At 35.2% G+C, this 19,786-nt stretch overlaps 1 protein-coding gene across 7 annotated transcripts in view; it reads left to right on the top strand.

Annotated features, from left to right (window-relative positions):
• Window positions 1-19,786, top strand: part of LOC142977849 (uncharacterized) — a 91,963-nt gene that overhangs the window by 31,724 nt on the left and 40,453 nt on the right. For 4 of the 7 annotated variants that reach the window (XR_012959727.1, XM_076121954.1, XM_076121953.1 and 1 more), the window contains exon 2: window positions 14,068-14,106. The gene's annotated coding sequence lies outside the window, so the exon portion shown is untranslated. Of the gene's footprint in view, window positions 1-5,755; window positions 5,773-5,841; window positions 5,863-5,921; window positions 6,109-14,067; window positions 14,107-19,786 lie in introns of those variants that run through there. The other 3 variants (XR_012959729.1, XR_012959730.1, XR_012959728.1) reach the window with 3 other exon arrangements.

Genomic DNA, 19,786 nt, shown 5'->3' on the forward strand with positions numbered 1-19,786 from the left:
TAAACGTGTAAACCCAATATTCATAAATGTTATTTTCCAATAACACGTCGTAAAATAAAAACTGTGATCGCTCGGTGCAGCGGAGCGGCCCGCCCGGCTGCGTCGCATTAACGAACACTAAAAATAAAGCCTTTCGACTGAAATTAATAAATTTTAATTGCATAAAAGTACAGGTTGCCGCCGGCTTTAAGTGGTTACAATATCTACCATTCGCGTCTATATGGGTCGGGAACACGACAGTATTAAATGGGTATTCTGATACAAATAGACGATGATGGATGTGCGCCTATTACGTGTGCGTTCTAAATCATACCGTAGAATAATAACTGCTCGACCGGTCCCTCGTATGTATTAAGCGTTTTGATTTTAATAGTTATTTATGAGCATCCAGCATAAAAAGTCTTGACAGAGTTTACAAAGGAAACTTTTACTCTTTAAAAAAAAGAAGTGCCATAATCCCACGGTGAGAACTGTTTATGACAAGTGTCTCTTAAATCGAATTTTACACCGCTCGGACGTGTTCAAGTAAAAAATCAAGTCACCAGCGATGTTCGACAGTCAATAACACCGCCATCGATTCCCAACAGAAATAAAGGCATGTCCGCACTAAGCGTTTGTGTCGTAGAGGCCCCTCGGTGCATCGGAACCGGTTGTACGAGAGGAATAGTTTCGACGTGAACACGCCATAAGCACGTTTATTAAGCATCTATAGTTACTGTAGGACGTAGCCAGCCCGTGACTAAATATGCCCACGCGTATTACGACTTATGATGCCTCGAATAATTCCCTTGTCCGCGCCGCTGCCTCCTCGCACCGACCATTTTCTTTAGGAAGCAACGTTTTGTAATTAAATTTAACGCACGATTTCCACAGACGCCACATAATGCGATTATAATTGACTTACGATCAAGTTTCAAATGGGCTTATCGGAAAGTGTTTCGTGACGTGTGCTGCTTCATACAGATAATGTTAAATACCCATTATTATGTAATAAGATTGACCAGCGCAATAATATCCAATAACTATGTATAGACCCAAGATCCTTCGTAACAAATACTACGCACGTACTAAAAGGGAAACCTATTTTTGATTTGATATCAGTGAGCTAAAAAAAAGCGTCGATCTCGTGCGAGAGTAAATTAAGTTCTCTTTGACATTCATTAGTTTCATAAAAATACCTCTCTAACTCGGAATAAAAAAGTCGGCGAATAAAAGCTCGTTAAAATCACTCGCTGTTCGACCCTGAATAAAAGTTTCGAACGTTCTTTTTTACCAACGTGGAAAAAAGAGAACAGGAAGTGAAGCGTATTTAATCATTACAAGCGCGCCAGTCATTTTTTCATCTCCTGAATTAATTTTAAATTTGATTCTATTAACATAATAAAATAAATCAGTGAGTGCCCTCCGGCAAGAGTGAAGAAGTAATCTCAAGTGGAGATCTCTGAGATTTGAGGTCGAGAGGTTAATGTTGATTTGTTTATACAATTGTGTACATGTTTTGATACCGCTCGTTACGTTACTAACCGACGTCTGACGGTTGTGTGTTGCGGTGTGCCGACTCTTTGAGCCCGTTAACGTTTTTGTTGAAGCCCGAGACAAAAACTAATACTCTGTTCACCGAACAAAGGCTCTTGTAATGAAAAGGTGATGTGAGAACATCCGAAGACGATCCCCTACAAGGTTGATGGAAAAAACATCACGGCGCTTGTTATGGAAATAAAATTATAACCAACTATAATGTCCTCGATTAGTGATTTTTTACGTGAAACATAATCACATATAACATATTGCAAATATGGTATACCGGCCACTAATAGCTGTTATTAAGAAAACTTTGAATTTATAATCATCTAACGTTCGGATTTCGCTCCGTTATTAGACTCTTATCTCGCCGAGATTACTATTTATGTGTATTTTATATAAGAAAACTAATTGGTTTCCACTAATCCCTTAAGATAGAAGCTGTATTTTCTGAGCCAACAACAATGCACGTAACAATATACGCTGTAAATCATGAAAATATAGGATTTATGTACATTGCGCTTAGAGCGGGTGCAGGAATCATTTATAAGCTGTGCAGCACTGCCCAATATACCGAGTTAAAAGCTGAATACAGGGAATTGAGTGACCTAAATGCTTCAATATAGAATAGAGCGGTGTATGAGTGACTTCGATGTAAGTGAATACGAGCTATTTCACATTTTAATAGGCGGCTGTGTGGATTTTCGTAGAAGACACGAAAGCCAAACGCTTCCTGTAATTGAATTTCGCGATTAATTTATGGGGAGTTCTAAAAATATAAGTCTATGAAGCAGTAACTATGAGGGTGGTCTTACCAACGCTAAATACACACAAAAAAAAACATTAGTTTTTGTTACACTGCCTTTTTGGGCTATTGTGATTGATTTGCACACCTGGTTAGCAGCAAGAGTATCGTAATAGTCCGTTGCCATTTTATTAGGTCGGGGAAGAAGTCTTTTCGCATTATAATAATAGTATGTATGAACTTGTAATAAAATCTCTTTGGCTCCAAGAATCACAAATGAGTACAGGGTTCATTAGATTTCTTTCAGTGAGCTCGTGAGGTACCCAAATATCGAACTTTTTGTGTAGAGAAAATATTTTGTTACAAGTTCATACATACTATAATGCGAAAAGACTTTTTCCCCGACCTAATATTTTAACTTTCCTCTAATCTTGCTAGCTTTAAAACAGCTACGCTTAAGTCCAGACAAAGACGCCATTAAGTAGTTTCGGCCAGGAAGTAACCTAATCACCTATTTAAAGCAGATGTTTTATATAACGAGTGTAGTGTCGATATCTCGGCGGTCTTAATGTTCGTAATTCACTTAAAGTACTGTCAGTATACAGATGGACCATCTCGAACGTTCTAATTTAAATGTAGAGCAGTAATATTAAAACGCACTGAGTTTTATGCAGCAATTTGTAAGATCACTTTGCTGAAATTTTCAAGTTTTCAGGATTTCTAAATAAATATTGGCGTTGTATTGTAATTTTTGCGGTATGAACAAGTTTATTATAAAAAAAAATCAAAAGGAATTTTAACTAAATACGTAATATTGCATAAAAAATTGTGTTGTATTAATTGCGGTTGATATTCATATAGATAACTACAAAACAATACATGTCAATATTTACTTTGATGTTAAAACACAAAAGCGTCATCAAAACAAGTTTTGCGGTTTTCGCATTAAGCAAAACGCAAACAGAATTAGTAATCGTTTGTTACATTTTAGTTTAATTAGTTTATTCAATGCACTAGACCGATGTGCCAATAATGCTTTCACTGATGAGGTCATGATACGAAACTAAATTATATAACAAATGTATACTAATATTATAAAGCTGAAGAGTTTGTTTGTTTGTTTGAACGCGCTAATCTCAGGAACTACGGGTCCGATTTGAAAAATTCTTTCAGTGTTAGATAGCCCATTTATTGAGGAAGGCTATAGGCTACATATCTTAACGCTACAATCAATAAGAGCAAAATACCAGTAGGTAAAAATATTACAAAAACGGGGGAAAAAATCACTCTTTCTCTCTAATGTGACGCAAGCGAAGTTGCGCGGGTCAGCTAGTTAATATATATTTGTTATTAAATTATACCGTGTTTTGATTAATCCCAGTGCGGTTTGATATTCGCTTATTGAATGTATCTAATGTCTGGATGCAATCAATATTTGATCTATGCGAATATCTCATATTTCCTAGTAATATGTTAGTAGCCATGGTTGCAAATTACGTTCATGGTTTGGAAGTATTACATGATATTAGTTAACTATACGTATACATTAAGCTGCTTGTTAGTTAGAATAGCTGGGTTGACATAGATCATTTTTGTTTTAAACAAGCAAAAAAATCAATCATGCATATATTTTTCTTATACTATCCAGCAAAATGCACGGCAAATTTTATGATGCGAAGATTCAATTAAACTCTATTCATCGTTTAGGAAATAAGACCTTCAGTTTACCTCACATTACTAACCCCTGGTTTCTGAGTACGTTTAGCAGTAGTTTATTTATTCAATAGCGTTTTTTATATGAGTTTAAACACGATTGAATAGATAAACTACCGCTAAACGTACCTTAAAAATGGGGGGTAAAACGTTAAACAGTCCTAGTCTGAGCGACACATATTTCTTGTCCATATCGTGTACTAGTCCTAACAAATTACCTAATCATATAAACGTCCCCTACAAAGGTCACTTAAGGTTTGTACAATATAACAGTAATATTACTGTACTCTCCAGCAAAACATAGGTGTGGCATAATTCACAAAACTCGTGCAAATTGTCGCCACGTTAAAAGGAAAATAAGTAACATTTCAGTAAGGAAAATGGCAATTTTTAGCGACAACATTTATGGTGTTTTATTTATCGGGCACCGCTTTAATACCGAGCAAATAATTGCGGTATTTCTAGCGAAACTGCGATAAAACTTTTATGCCACCACTTCTATGTGAAAGATATTTATAATTTATGCTTCGGAGTTAGCGCATACTTTGAAAGAATAGACGACGTATTTTATGGATTAATATTAGGCTTTAGTTACGGCGGAAAAAGCTCCAGTTTGATCGCCCTCAACTTGTTGTTATTATCGAATGTGGTAATTACTTTGGTTCAGTTTATTACCATGTAAGTTTTGAATATATTGACATTAGTATTGACATTTATATATTACATAGTTCTCGCAAAATAAGCTTAGATGGCTTAGCTTTCCTTTATGAATTGCTTACTTCCATAAAATGTCCACATTTTAAGATCAGATAAGTAGCACTAACCATAACTGCACGCATTATTTTTATACGCCTAGATCCTTATCACTCCCACTCATACTTGGACATTCATTATAAGGAAACCAGAACTGTAAGTAGCCTCACGTTACTGTTTTTATATCAGCAGTGGAATGCGCCATTAATAATTTCAACACCACCGAGGAAAACATTGCTCAACTCATAAATATCCCCTTAATGGCAAAGCCTGTAATATTTCTTCCCTCATCTACATTACTTCTGCAAAAATAACAAAATAGTGTTCGCAGATTGCCACAGCTCGATAAACCTTGGCGGACTGCATAGAATGAGGCACTTCACCACTGCACCTTTGTTATCAGATCTGAACAAAAAGCAATCATAATACCCTGGATTAAGACTGCTTTTCCACTTTGATTTTTTTATCTGGTAGTTCCACAGAGGTACTGATTTGTAGTCGAGATAGGCACGCGAATGATGCTCTCGGTGGCCGCAACAAGGACAAAACTAAAATAAAACTACATATTATTACGTACAGATAAGATACGTCCGGCTCTTACGGCTCTAGTTATTTTTACAACGCGTCACGGTTGGGCTCGATTTCACAACATCTCCCTTCGTCTTATGACTTGCCGAAAGCAAATATTAGTTCTAATATTTTATTTATATAGGACACACCGGAACATAAATATGTATGTATGTGAATTATGAAGAATTGTGACCTTTCCGTAACGTATAAATCAACGAGGAGTATCTATATGAATCATTAGTGTTCTGTGGGAACATGATAAGTGAAGTCAGCATCGACATAGTTACATGCAAAACAGAATCCTGGTTGTAGTGTTAGTCACTGTGAGCTGTGGTTAAACGCGGTATGCATTAGTAGTAGGTATCCAACGAAATGATTAACAGTAGGGCCACGCAAATTTGCAGTGGGAGCGCAAAATAAACACATCAACGTGCAGTGTCCGTCGAGGCCGTGTCGCGTCGTGTCGCGAGGTTGGGCCATTACATATTTATAACATCTTATATGGACTTAAATCGATGTAAAATTTGATATTCAGACTGAGAACGGAGGCTAACGTACCGGTAATACTGTCACGTACCGCCATATTAGACAAGTTTTCAATGAATTTTAATGTAGATAAACCCTCGACATTGGACTACGGGCATTCAGTGCGGTCCACCGTTGTGATTGATTGAATGCACATGTGATCGCTTCCTTATATCGATTTACTATTGACAGTAGGCTTGATGTAATTGAGTGAGAAACAAATGTGTGGTGCTGGGAATTTAATGTGTTTTACAACAAAGTGACTTGAAAACATTGTACAGGTATTTAGTTCAGTATACTGGTTACAAAGACACTTCAATTTATATTTGAATACAAATTAATAATATAGGTACCTATAGAAAAATCACATCGCACATCTATTACAAAATTTCTAGTAAGATAGACAGCGCTATTTTTTTTTAATTTACTATCGAAATTAAAACATGTTGCTATTCGGGTACGTATTGGACGAGTTTGCTATTTAAACCGTAAAAGAAGAATCCTTTTTTGAGCTTGCCAGAATGATAAATTAGTATCTTTACAACTACGAATTTGATTACAATTCTGTGAAACCTTTATTTAATTCAGGCATTTGTTCATTTTTCCCGGGATTCATTCTGTCGGTATCCAATCCCAGGTTTCGGAGTATGTAGCTAGTCACGGATTTAATTAAAAGTGACAAACTCAAAGTGACCTGGGTCACTTTTAATTTAGCGCATTTGAAACACATACCCCTCGTAAATGTTGTCTGCAGGAAAATGTATGATAGTAGCTACTTTAGTTTGTAGCGATGCCGATGTTATCGCACTGAATCTGTTCCGCAACAGATTTATTATTATTTAATGACAAACCTTCGTGGAACCTCGTTGATAAAATTGAATGACGCTCTCCAAGAATAAAAACTTCGTAGAATTCAGTCGATATAAATTGATTTCCAGTAAAGGTATTTAAATTTCCTATACGGAATAATTTTGCAGCCATTCAATTTGCAAACGTTTTCACCGCAAATTATATGACGTGCGGTTTTCCTATGATGCACGGCACAATCATATTCCCTTAGGTATTTAAGCGTTTCACCGAAATCTGTCACGCTCATTAATTTCCCGAAGCTAATCTCCAAAGGAGTAGACACAAAGCCTTACTGACTTAGAATTCTCTGACGACAGTGGCAGGTTCCTCTATCACGATACACAAATCTGTCTTCTTGTTCATCAACCCTAAAAGGCAACCGCCATGAAATAAAGTGACATCTGTCAGATATTCTAGTCACAAAATAATAACGTCATTTACAAGGAATGTTTTGTTTACGTCTGTTTTATAGTTTAATAACTATTTTACATCTGGAAACAATAAGCGGCCTATATAATAAAATACTGTGAATGTCTTAACAAAATCCATTTATTTTTACTGACATATTGTCCTGAATACGGCCCATTGTTTGACGTCGTAAACATGCGAGTGTGTGGACCGGTAGGGTTAGCAAGCCTCACTGTTTGCGCTATGTAAATATTCATGAGTATAATAAACACATCGTGTGCCAAGTGTTGCCTATAACCGACACTAGATTACTAAGCTCGCGTACAATGATACTTTACGAAATTATTGTTGACATTCATTCTATGTTGGTGCTACTTATATGTTTTGTACAAGCATTCAATGTTAGTGCCTTTAACTAAATGTGTTAACGTGTTTATGATATAACACTCCATGCAGTTGCTAATGCTAACTTGGTATAGTAAATATTATACACACATTGCACACTCCGCTTATCCGAAAATACTATAACATTATTATTTCAAAATCTGTACTTACATGAAGTTAAACGTACGTTATTTACAGAAAATTTCTCAAGCTGCATACCAAATTACATGTTGGTTTTCCTAATTCGTGTAAAATAAGCTGCTTCAACAAACAATTAGCGAAAATGATACATTCGTTAACAAAATCACGTGAACCGATTAAATAAGCAAAGCAGTTGAATAATTGAAGTGATCCTCTCGAGACAGCCCTGCTGTTACGTGTGTGAGTGGGTCGTGTATATGCAGATACTAATTTCGCTTTCGGCGACGTCGGCGTTTAACATTTCGAACGCGCCGCGAGTTTTAATTTGTGATCAATTATGCGAGGGCACTGTTATTTATCGTTGTTTTATTTCATTTGCCTTCTCACAGAGACTGTGGGTGGTCCGATCACGATTTTCGGGTTGCGATGTTCACCAATAAGTTCCACTGATTGCGCCATAGAGTTAGCAATCTGATAACAAGTTACGACGTGTTTTTAGGTGTGTGTTTTTTTGCGAAGTTTAGATGTATTTTTGATTTGACTGTTTTTTTTGTGGACTTTGATAATTAATGTAAACAGACACAGACGGTGGTGGTTACGATTTTGACCCTCTCCGACAATGTCTTGAAATGGTTATTTACAAAATAATAAAGTGTCACCTTACAAGTATACGATTATCCATAGTATTTATAGACTATTTATTTTTCACTTTATATTCTATTTTTATAGTTAAGTTTTGAACAAGTTTTCCAAATAATTTACAAAATTTAAACAAAAACCCTTCTTGATCTCATAAAACGTCACTGGCTCATAACAGAACCGACCGAAAATTTATTTATGAGCAAAATTTTGCCGTATTAAATTTTCGCGGTCACGGTTAATCTCATCGCGTTTCTTACTTTTACCATATGGCAAACAAGAAAATTTAATTTAAGGAATTATTACTGTTCTTCCTACTTTATTCTTCAAAAGTAAAGCAATAAACAAAGAAAGTGTAATGGCAAAGCTTAATGTAACTCAGAACACCTGAAGACAATTCAACTTATTTAATTCACATCACCAAGCAAGAATATTGCGAGACGAGTTCTTCACACATATGTTTGTAGGCACTACTTTTTTCCATAATATATTAATGCTAATTACCACAAATAAAATAAAAATATTATTTAACGACTTTAATGAAACAGAACCACAAAGAGTACCAGCTGTTTATCCTTCACGTAAGCCGCAAGAGACTGGTTTAAACCAGTTACAGTAATAATGCCTGAAGGCTAGACTCCCGACCACTAATAATGCGTTAAATGCAATCTTTAAATACTTAGCTTACTTTACAAAGGCTGCAGATTTTGAACAGTGGCTAATTATCCCCTACAGCTGGGGATGTAAGCCAGAACAACACATTATAAAGCGACAAAGCATTTTTTACAATGAAGCGCTTAAAACCCTTTACTTTTATCTCCGCTTTAGTGACTGTATTTTGCTGCTATATTAAATTGTTACGAAACATACTAAACAGAAATTAAAAGAATGTTAATTATGATTTAAAATATTTTGTACATTTTCTAGCAATTAAAACTATACTGTCTTCTCATGTTACACTTTATAATTTACATTTTTCTTTTCGTAACAACGGAAAAATCAGTCAACAATATTTTCGTCTTCAAAAAATAAAAGCCGCGTCAATTCTATCACATTCTAAATGTTGTGCGTAAGAGTTGACCGGCCATTTTGTTATTCCGAGCGCATCGGGCGCCCCACGACCGGTTAGCGGTAAATTGTTCTACGTAATGTGATTCTAATTGACCAGCTAATTCCTACTGAGCATACACTCGGTAATTCCTACTCAGACACAGAATATACGGTATACACTCAGTTAATTAGGCATCGCCGAGACCGCCTCTTGTGTAGGGATTGTAGATATAAGCCTTTTTGCCCCTAAGTCGGTATTATGAGAACCGTTTGCTGTAGAGATTAGATGCAAAATCGGGGCAAAAAGCTTACGTTGCATGTTGTTTCGTAGAATGAGGATTTCGGTAAGTGTAAACCGCTTAGCGTCCAGCGAAATTCATTTTTGTTTTGTTAATAATGCATATGAATGTTACGAACTCATTTGTAAAATGTGAAATGTATTGTGGAAAGCTATTTTTATTTTTGTTTTTCCCAAGTTTCGTTCGGAAAATGTATTGGTACCTGCTGTGTAAATAAAATGGTCATGTCAAAGATGAATGAATGTCGATACTAGTTTATTTTTTAAATAGATGTGGGTGAACCCTAATACGAAGAGGTTTTATTTAAAGAAAACACAGATTAATAGAGATACTATCATACTGATTGTTCTAAACAACCCTACCTTTGTTCAAACGTTAACAAATATACTGCGATAAAAAGACGATATCCTAATAGCTTTTTAGATAATAAAATTTTAAGACAAAAGTCCTGTTGTACCACTCCTTGATTAGTTCCACGGTATTATGTTTTACGACCTCGAATTACGACGATTTATTGGAACCAATTATGAGTATTATCATTGTTTTTTGTTATTTATCTCACAACAATAATTATTGTAATTTTTCTGAATTGTTTTTAAAGACGTTGACGTGCTTGTGGTGTAGCGGCTATGTTGGTTAATACGGAGCTGCTACTTTGCAAAGGTCGTAGGTTCGATTCCCACATGAAACTTGGATAAAAAAATTGTGTGATCTGATTATCACTAATTAATTCTGGTCCGATTTACTGTGTTCGTTGTTTGTATGTTTATAAAAGTTCCTGCTACACAAGTTAATGCTGAAGTGGTCTTTATATGTAAATAAATAAAAACTATTAAGTTATATACAGAAATGCCAGTATTAGACCTAAATGTTTCACTATTTTGATTTGAAGCCTAAAGATTTTAGCAAAAATTTCGTATTTCAGTCAGCCATTCATCCTGGATGTTTGCTATTACAATCACGTTGTCTGTAGGCGAAAGATTTATAGGCAAGTCCTAAATTAGTAAGGTATTTTTCATCTCTTAAAAAACTTTGCTCTCTTTAGAATATAAACTACTGTGTTCATTTTACTTATAATGGAGGAACTATTTTTGTAAAATCAATAGAATAAATGAATCATGATAATATTATAAGCAATATCCGCCCTTCGAGACCTGAGTGGATTTACAGCCGGATCTTTCTTTTTTTGGGGAAAAGACCTGTGCCTAACAGTGCTAGGATTTTAGTAATAAATGAAAATACATTATATTTATGACTACTAATAATACACATGTGAAATATAAATTTTGGATTTATGTTTGTTACTCAAACACATCAAAACTATGAAACGAATTTTGATGAAATTCGGTACACAGTTAATTTATAGTCCGAATTAACACATAAGATTTTTTACCCAGGGAAATCTTTGCGGGTAGATCCTAGTTTATTATATAGCAACAATAGTAGACCACAATAAAGACCGTAGATATAATGTGAGTAAAGTATTATTCAGACGAATTGATAAATTTCAAACTGATGATATCCTTTTTGATACAAATAATACGTATGTCATTGCTCTGACGTATATCAAAGGCCCTTACGCCGCAAAAGGATTCAATTTCGTCACGCTATCCCTTACGTGGTTGACCTAGGCGCCATTGTGATATATTATTAAAAATATATTTAAATAACATTGAAGCTTTTAAAAGCCATTTCGCTATTATACAAACCTAATAACAGAGACGATGTCTTCGAATTATGAGTGTTTCGGGTTTGATACCCATGTCAGGTAAAATACTTGTGCTGAGTCTCTATATCTGTAAAAACATTCTCGATAGGAGCCCAGTCTTATTTTAAACACCGATATCGCAATAAGCACAACTTTAGCATTAGACATACTCGTAGTAAACAAACCACAGCTTTATATTCCATACACTTTCGGGTATAACTGGCGTTATGTTCAAAAATAACATCTTCAATAAGTTTAATCACAACATTTCTACTAGTATTTAATGAAGAAATATTATACTAGTCAGCTGTCTTCATAATAACCTGTAAGTAAATTAACTAAGCTTCTGAAATCCTTATTAGGTTAATGAAATAAACCAAATTATTCGCCACTTGTACGTATTTTGTACACAGCGTCTTTGAGGATTAGCTACGAATACAAATATTATTCAAGTTTCTCGTTTCTAACAAGAGATCCCTTGATTTTAGTTCAATATCTTTACTTAAAGGTCTTCGTAGAGCTTCGATTACGTTTAATAACATCCTATAATTACTTTGCTCAAGTAATTTGTTCAGTTGTGTACTAACGAAGCTTAATAAATACAGTGTGAATGTACTACAGTAGGTAAACTTAGGTTTAATTTTGTTTTGCTGAAGCCTAAATTTGTCGTAGCAGTTTGACATGAATTGTTGTAGATGTTCTTAGTTTGTCGTCGTGTGACAGTATAAGAAAGTTTGCTTACTGTATAATGTTTTTACTACGAAAATATACTTACACAATATAATACACGTAATATTTTAGAATCTATATTTTGTACATTCATTACTTAATGCTCGTTAAACATATTTGATGAATTTCATTCCCATGTTTTGAAATGCATTTTTTAGTAATACCTAATGTAGGTATTAACTTATTGATGATGTGTGATCCTTTAATAATGTTATAAAAACTAGAAGGTCCGCTACCATTTTAATTACTGTATAAGTTTTAAGTCTAATAAAGAACTAGCAATCTCTTAAAATCATAACAATTAAAGTAAAATAAATACATACCTTTAATAAAGTTTATTCCCACTAATAACCAATCTAATAAGCTTGTTACCGTAATTACTAATAGTGAAATACAAGCGGAAGGAACGTGGGCTTGTACAACGATAATTCGCGTAATGAACTAAAATTACCCTTTGTTACCCTCGCTCCTCGGTATCAAAGTGTATCGATAGGCCTTAATCTGTACGGAAAAGCATGATTTATTATCATTTGTTAAAATACTTTTATTCGTGCTATTATCTTTTATTTTATTCTGGCTTGTTTGTGGCTGGTGGTTTCAGTTTTTGTATAGCAAGTCATTTTTTTTGTTAGATATACTTAGTGCTTCATGGTGTGAAGTTTTCAGAATATTTGTATACTAACATACACTCTTTTTTTTTGTAAAAAAATGGCTACTGAAATTTACAGAAAGTCTGTCTTTTTCAAACAGTTGATTTTTAACTTAAGAGTCGCAAAATGTAAATGTATTTACATTCTAATGTTCCTTTATCAAACCCCCAGAGAAATATATACCTACGTGATATAACAAAAATAAATTTATGCTTTAAATACCTGCGAGTAAAGGTAATAAAAGTACGTACAACTCATTCTCATGCAACCTAGTTAATTTTGCATGTAACCCTGCTAGCAATAAATTTTGTAAAAACGTTGAAACATATTTTATAAAGAAAACTTTACATTGAATGCAAAATAAGGTTCTTTATACAAAACTAAAGAACTGTTCAGACTATTAAACTTAGGGTGAGTCAAAATAAGGCTCCAATTTTAACAGATCAGATAAAAACAGTGTGGGAAACGAGAGAGACGGAGGATCAACCGGTTATCGGCCGCTCGCTTGTAAAAAACCGACACCAGCTACCGGCAGGAAGATGGTTAAAAACCGTAGCAAATATGTATACATTTCGTGTACAACAGTGGAATGTGTTATTAGGATTAACCCTTAAATGTACGCGTTTGAAATAAATTACGCTTCTCCGTAATCCTGTAGCGTTTCCGTCCAACGAGTGTGAGATGTTTTGGTTGAGTTGCGTGTCTTGTACACTTTCTTAATAAATAATGCACTACTGTCCTTGACAAGTTGTTTACCTCGTGGATACATTTCGCATATTAGTATACTGAATCGAATATGAATGAAGAATTGATGACTTGTAGACACGTAACACAAAATCAATAATAGTTACCAAGGACCACAACTTTTACCCCAAATTAATTGAACACACGCTAACATTGGTACTCTATGAACTCAAATTAATTATTTCAGTTAATTATACCATATCAGTAATGACTGAAACTGAAATGAAACCGTCAAGGGGCATGGCCGAATGTGTTAATGAATGTAACTTGATTTAAATGAATTGAAAATCGAAACGTTTTTCGTAAATATAAATTTTAAATGCAGTCGACTCGTTGACACCGGCTGACACGAGTCCGCCTGTGTTCGTGCATGTGTGTATGTATATCTTAATTAATGAATCATTTATAGTTCGAATCGAATTTATGTTGATACATAATTAACAATTATGAATAATAATAGCGTTGAAATCGGTTTATTTAGACTTCAGGCAATGGGCCGGTGTCAGTCAATATAGCGGTAGAATTTGTACAAAGCTTTCAATAATGTAAATGATAAGTTGAGACTGTCAACGACGAGTTTATCGAACTGTATGTATTATATTATGCAAGTTAATTAAATATTTATTTATTTTGTTTCAGATCATTAATCGTCAGATACTTCGTCTCTTATTACACGAGGTAAGAATTAATCAAACATTTAAATCGAATAACCCACCTGATAACATTTCTGAGTAGTTAAATACACACTAATCGTGTAAGAAACTTCTTAAACATGTCAAGAATATGGTAATGGACAGTGGTTTATACGTGGGCCACTACTTATATTTTGAGCCTTACTATGAAAAACGGTAAACGTGTGAGTGAAAACTACTTTATCGTGTTCTCGGGTATACTTATGCATGATCTAGATAGATTTTTATCCGATCGAAATATTTTTTTAATATTTTTTTTTCTTTCCCGAAGACCCCTCAAAAACAGGGTGTTTAAAAGCATAACCTGTTTCTTGAGGCGATGAAAAATCAATGTTTACGGTATTTATTTTTGACGTTTTGGATCTAAATAAAGTCATTTGATGCCAAACTGTAACGGCATTACGAGAAACTCATTAATTCGTTTTTTTTCGTGCACATAATAGCCGGCTGTTTAGCGAGATGCGTTTGGGCCGGCATTGTTTTTATTGAGCTCGACCTGTAGGATTTTGTGATCTTTCCATATTTTAAACCAATCTTGAGGTAAATTTCTGGTTGTAAATCAATAAAAATTAACCATTCTGCATTTTTCTAAAGGCACTTTTCACCGTAGAAAAGCTTTTATAAAAAATCAAGGGACCATTTGTTCCGAAGTGCTTCAAGCGCGAATATTTTTTTCTGGATTTGGTTCATCTTAAAGCTTCCATAAAGTGGGCTGGTGTTTATTTTTGGGCTCATGCGCATTATATCCTAGATCCCTGTTTTATCACAATTTGATACACGTATTTTAAAGCCAAACGATGGAATTTTCAAGCATTTGTTTGCACTAATCGACGCGAGGACCTTATCGAATTGTTGTAAAAAAAAAATTGGTTCATTTAGAAAAAATCTTCTAATCGGAAATGTTGTTACCTAATATTTTATATCTAAGAGTGGAAATAATGTTTAGGATTGTGTCATTCTTTTCTAGTAACAGGAAACTAAAATGCATAATTAATTTTCGCACAGCATCAATTTTTCCGGAGACAACTGGTGACCTTGGACGACCTTCAGGAATTTCATTGGTGATGGAAAAATAATCATGATAGAACTCTATTTATTGGCGTTTTAAATGTTCAAAGGATCAGACTTTATCACCAAAATAATAAATAAGTCGATATAGAGACGACTGTTTCTATAAGTCACGTCGAAAGACGTAAAAAATATTTGCACGAAAATGTTAACATCCTAATGCCATTTTCCCGCACACTTACAATTTTCGATCGACGATATTGAAAATATTTTCAGCGCAGATTTCAAAACTTTCTTAGGAATGTAGTAGTCAAAAAGATCAAACTTTACGATGAAAACGCCAAATAGGGTCTAAAACGATCAGATTCGTCAAGGCTCAAAATATAAATAGTGACCTAAGTAATATCTAAGTATTAATTTTGTCATTGAAATAGATACCATTTATAAATTTTCATATTCATAACGACACGTAAGCGCCGTTCACAAAATTTAAGAGATAATTATCTTAGTTAATTCCCTCAACGTGTGTCGGCATTATCATTTCAGTGACGATGCGGATGAATGCGTGCGTTTAACTAACTAAACTTTTTAGTGATCTCCGATGACCGGGGGTGATCAACAAATGTATTTATCGTTGAGAGTGCTCGTACGTGTCTCAATGTTCGTTTGTCACGTCGGGTGACTCCGGGTGACGTCGCCCACGCCCCCGCCCCTAATTAGTACAGAAATAACGCTGGAAGATTTGTCAACTTCCGAACTTTTATGGCATTCCTTTGAGGTGAACTCCCACCGACGACGACCAACTCTTCAGTGGAACGCATACAACATCCCACAGGTACCCAAATAGATCGTTAACTGACTGTGAAATATTGTTTTGAACTTTGGGGTGGTCCGTGTTAATGCCTGGTATTATTTTGTTACATTGCCAGAACAAATTAATCTTGATTGCCGAATCAAGTTCTCGTCTACGAAGTTTCGTTGTCCAAACTTTCTTGATGGAAAAAGTTTAAATATACCTAAGTGCTTCTTTGTTTTTAGAATCAAATTGTTGCCAATAGTTTATCTAAATTGCTTTTCAGCTCACTTAATCTTTGTCATTCAGTCTTGCATTTAAATCCATTTAATTAAGTTAAATAACCTTTAAGGTAACTTTTGCTCGGCGAACTCAGGCGAGTGTATTTATTTTATCAGAAAAACTTGCAACCGTTTACGGTGAAAGGTTTGTTGTTGGCGAAATTTCAGGCGAAACTTTCGAACTGAAAACAAAAGTTTAACATTCGTTCAAAACTTAGTTAAAACAAGAAGAACGAGTTACACAAAAATGATAAAACTAAGTTCGCGAACGTCAATATTACCGAGAAATTAATCTGGAGCTAAAAGGGCGGCTCTCGAAACTTATCTGTGAGGAAGCCGGAGCGGGGCATGACCTCACAATCAAATGTCAAACAAAGTTTTATCAGCGCAAAGTTGACAAATAAATCCCCCGTCCTGCACGCCAACTTTTCTCATAGAAGACGCGACGAGACGTGATGCCACCGACTATACCGACTCAGCGGCTGAGTACCTACGCAACTTTTCTATTTATAGTTTGTTTCGAATCTATTAGCGACATTTATGAGAGAATATCACGCGTTTGAAAGTCGGTGTTAGCCTTATTACTTGGCGCATGACATTGTTCATCCTATTTTCCAGTGTGAGATCGTCAAGTAGCGTGAGGCGGGTGTGTCACGCGACTTAATCCGGAGCTCTATAAAATCTGTTAGGCGCGAAACCCCACTCGGGGCGTAGTCAGGAATGAAGAACGAGTGACGTCCCGCCCACCTTGTCTCCTGCGACAACGTGTTCAACAGATTCTCACACTTATTATTTGTTAAAATTATTTTTGTGACATCCTCGTGCCACGCGCTCTGTATTTAGAATAAAACATTCCGAATGTCTCATTCTAAATACAGTTCAATTAGGAGTGTGATCTTCAGATTGAAGTGTACATCATTAGGAATACGATACGTCCAATTAGTCAGACATGCGCCTTATTTCACACGTAAAGAATTATGTATTTTCGGGTTTTGCTTGTAAGTTGACGACGCAAAATATAGTATACTTTGCAGTATTTTGAATAATTCAAAACGAATAATATAAATCGATGCTTTTCTTATACGCAAGAATTTGAAATATTCGAATGCTAAGATGGTTGCAGCACCCGTTTCAAGCATACCGTTAACGAGGCAATGAACAACACAGGTACGCGAACAAAGATTCAGTAAACAGTAACTTACCAGTCTCGTATTACATTTGAAGAGTTCATTACTTCATATTGTTTAAACGCCTGTTAAGTATGCTTAAACAGCTGTCATTTGTCAAGTGCTGGCCAAAAGTGATGGATGGCACGAGCGTTTCCGTTCAAAATTTAAACTTTTAAAACCGGGGCTCGTTGTAATGGGCTTATATTGTTATTTCAGTCGTCGGAAACGTAACGGACTAACGAATGGGAATGTTAAAAGTGACGGAGCAGATATATTTTATACGCGTCCATTTGTCTGGAGGCGCATGTGTGTCCTCCCGGTACGCTGAAATATTTACGAGCTATTAGTGCAACAAGAACAAATAAGTACCCACAAGACGCGTCTCGGAGGCCGGATCACAAGCGTCTTTTGGCGCATCACTGATTTAACACCACTACAGAATTAAGCTTCTGAAATTAATGTCGCCTCGTCCGTTATTTTCGTTGCGTTTGATGTCAAGAATTATATCAGTGAAATATTTTACATAAAATAGCACATCATTGATCTCTTAATTGAAACACTGTAGTAGATTTCAAACAAAACATAGGTTAAGCCATTAGCCGATATAAACATCTTTGAAGGCCGATTATTCCGATTATCCGGCTAGAATTTTTATAGAAACGACTTAATTTGTACTCATACTTTCCTGAACGACGAGGAAAAAGTAGTGCAAGTTGGAATTAAAAGTTTATTGGGTGTTTTATTCGACGAACAAATGGCAGTACGAATTAGTCCCCTATGTCTTATTAAACGTGATATACGGCCAGTATTAATGCATTAAGTAATTCAATTTCACGATGAAAATCTGTTTAATGAGCCCAAGTTAACGACGTCTCCACCCTTAACAAATAAAGGCGCAGCGCATTGACAAATTGCTTAATTTTATTAAGTGGCTACACACATTGCTCGGTGCAGTGCTTGTTCAGCAGAATGTATTGGTGTGCGGCGTGCGCCGGCCCCAGTGCCGACCGCGCGGTACTCGCGGTTCATAATGTACAGATTCACTGAACTGCTATATTAGCCGACTGCGACAAAGAAACGGTAATGGACCCTCATATATATGCTAATAAACTTTCCAAATGCGTTTTAAATTAAAATAATCCCGAATTTATATGTAAATTTGTGACCGCACTTTGTCCTTCGCGGCTTCTCGTTCCGAAATCGATTATGTTACACGGATTCGGGCTTAGATCCGACTCAGATAAGTTTAATGAAGGGTTTTAGTAAAACGGAGATCCTTTAGTCCAATTCACTCGATTGGTGATTCTATTTCTCTCGATTTCATTCTTAAGTGGAACAAAGTACGGAATATAATTTTAGAAACACTGAAATATTTCCTTTATCATAATGCTCTCTGTCGTCGGCACGAATGTAGTTTTATAGCAGATAGTATTAATGACGGTTTTATTTAGTTTTCCATCAGGAATACCAGCACTATCTTAATTTTTATGTGGTTAACCTTTTAGTCGCGTATTATCTTATAATATAAAAGCTCGATGCTGTTTACGAGACCACCCGGACGTTCGGCTAGTCGGGTCTAGATGTGTATTCGGTCCCCTATGTCACTTCAATTAGTCATGATTAACTTTAATTTATAGGACTGTTTAATGGTCCATTAACGAACTCACTGGTATAACGACTCCTTATTGTGAAACTACAATTCCATAAAACACTTTCATCCAATTAAACAAGACGTTGATATTTGATCCCAATACGTTGATTGTCACTCTTTATTAGTTTTATTGCTTTAGAAGTAATTGTATTTGAAATATAGTGGGTGGAGCAGCCGCCCTTATCCCTTAAATCACTAAAGACGCAACATTAAAAGAGAGCCGAGGTATGTTTTATATTTTTCTCAAAGAGAAAATGTTTAAGCTTAATTTCAGCAGACATTCAGTAAGGTTTCATTTCGTTGAGAACGTGAAGTACGGCATTTTGTTTGAGATATTGCACATTTTGCCACGCTCACTGTTTGTACTGCGATGTTATCTTACTACATTTTGAAACGTTTTGTTACGTTTTTGTATCAAATAAAAAAGAGCTTGTATTTAGAGGTTTTATTTCACTGCTGAAACAATCATAATGTGTTTGTGAAAGGAAGAAATTCCTGACTAAAAACAAATTGCTGTCGTTAACAATTTTGTAGCTGGCTCTAAATTAACCTATAGATATTTTTAGATTGACCTGTATTTACATAATTGGTGTTCAAAGACTTATCGTAATAGTCTTTCATATTTCAAACGAATTTACATATTTACTCGTAGCTTTTGTCAACTGATTTATTTTTATTTTGCCACTCTGTGTCACTACCGTGATTTTTTATTTGAAACCATTTTTGTGACAAATTATTTTTGTGTTTCTGTATATTCGGAATGT

The sequence above is a fragment of the Anticarsia gemmatalis genome, chromosome 13 (genome assembly GCF_050436995.1).
Source record: "Anticarsia gemmatalis isolate Benzon Research Colony breed Stoneville strain chromosome 13, ilAntGemm2 primary, whole genome shotgun sequence".
Taxonomy (NCBI): Eukaryota; Metazoa; Arthropoda; class Insecta; order Lepidoptera; family Erebidae; genus Anticarsia; species Anticarsia gemmatalis.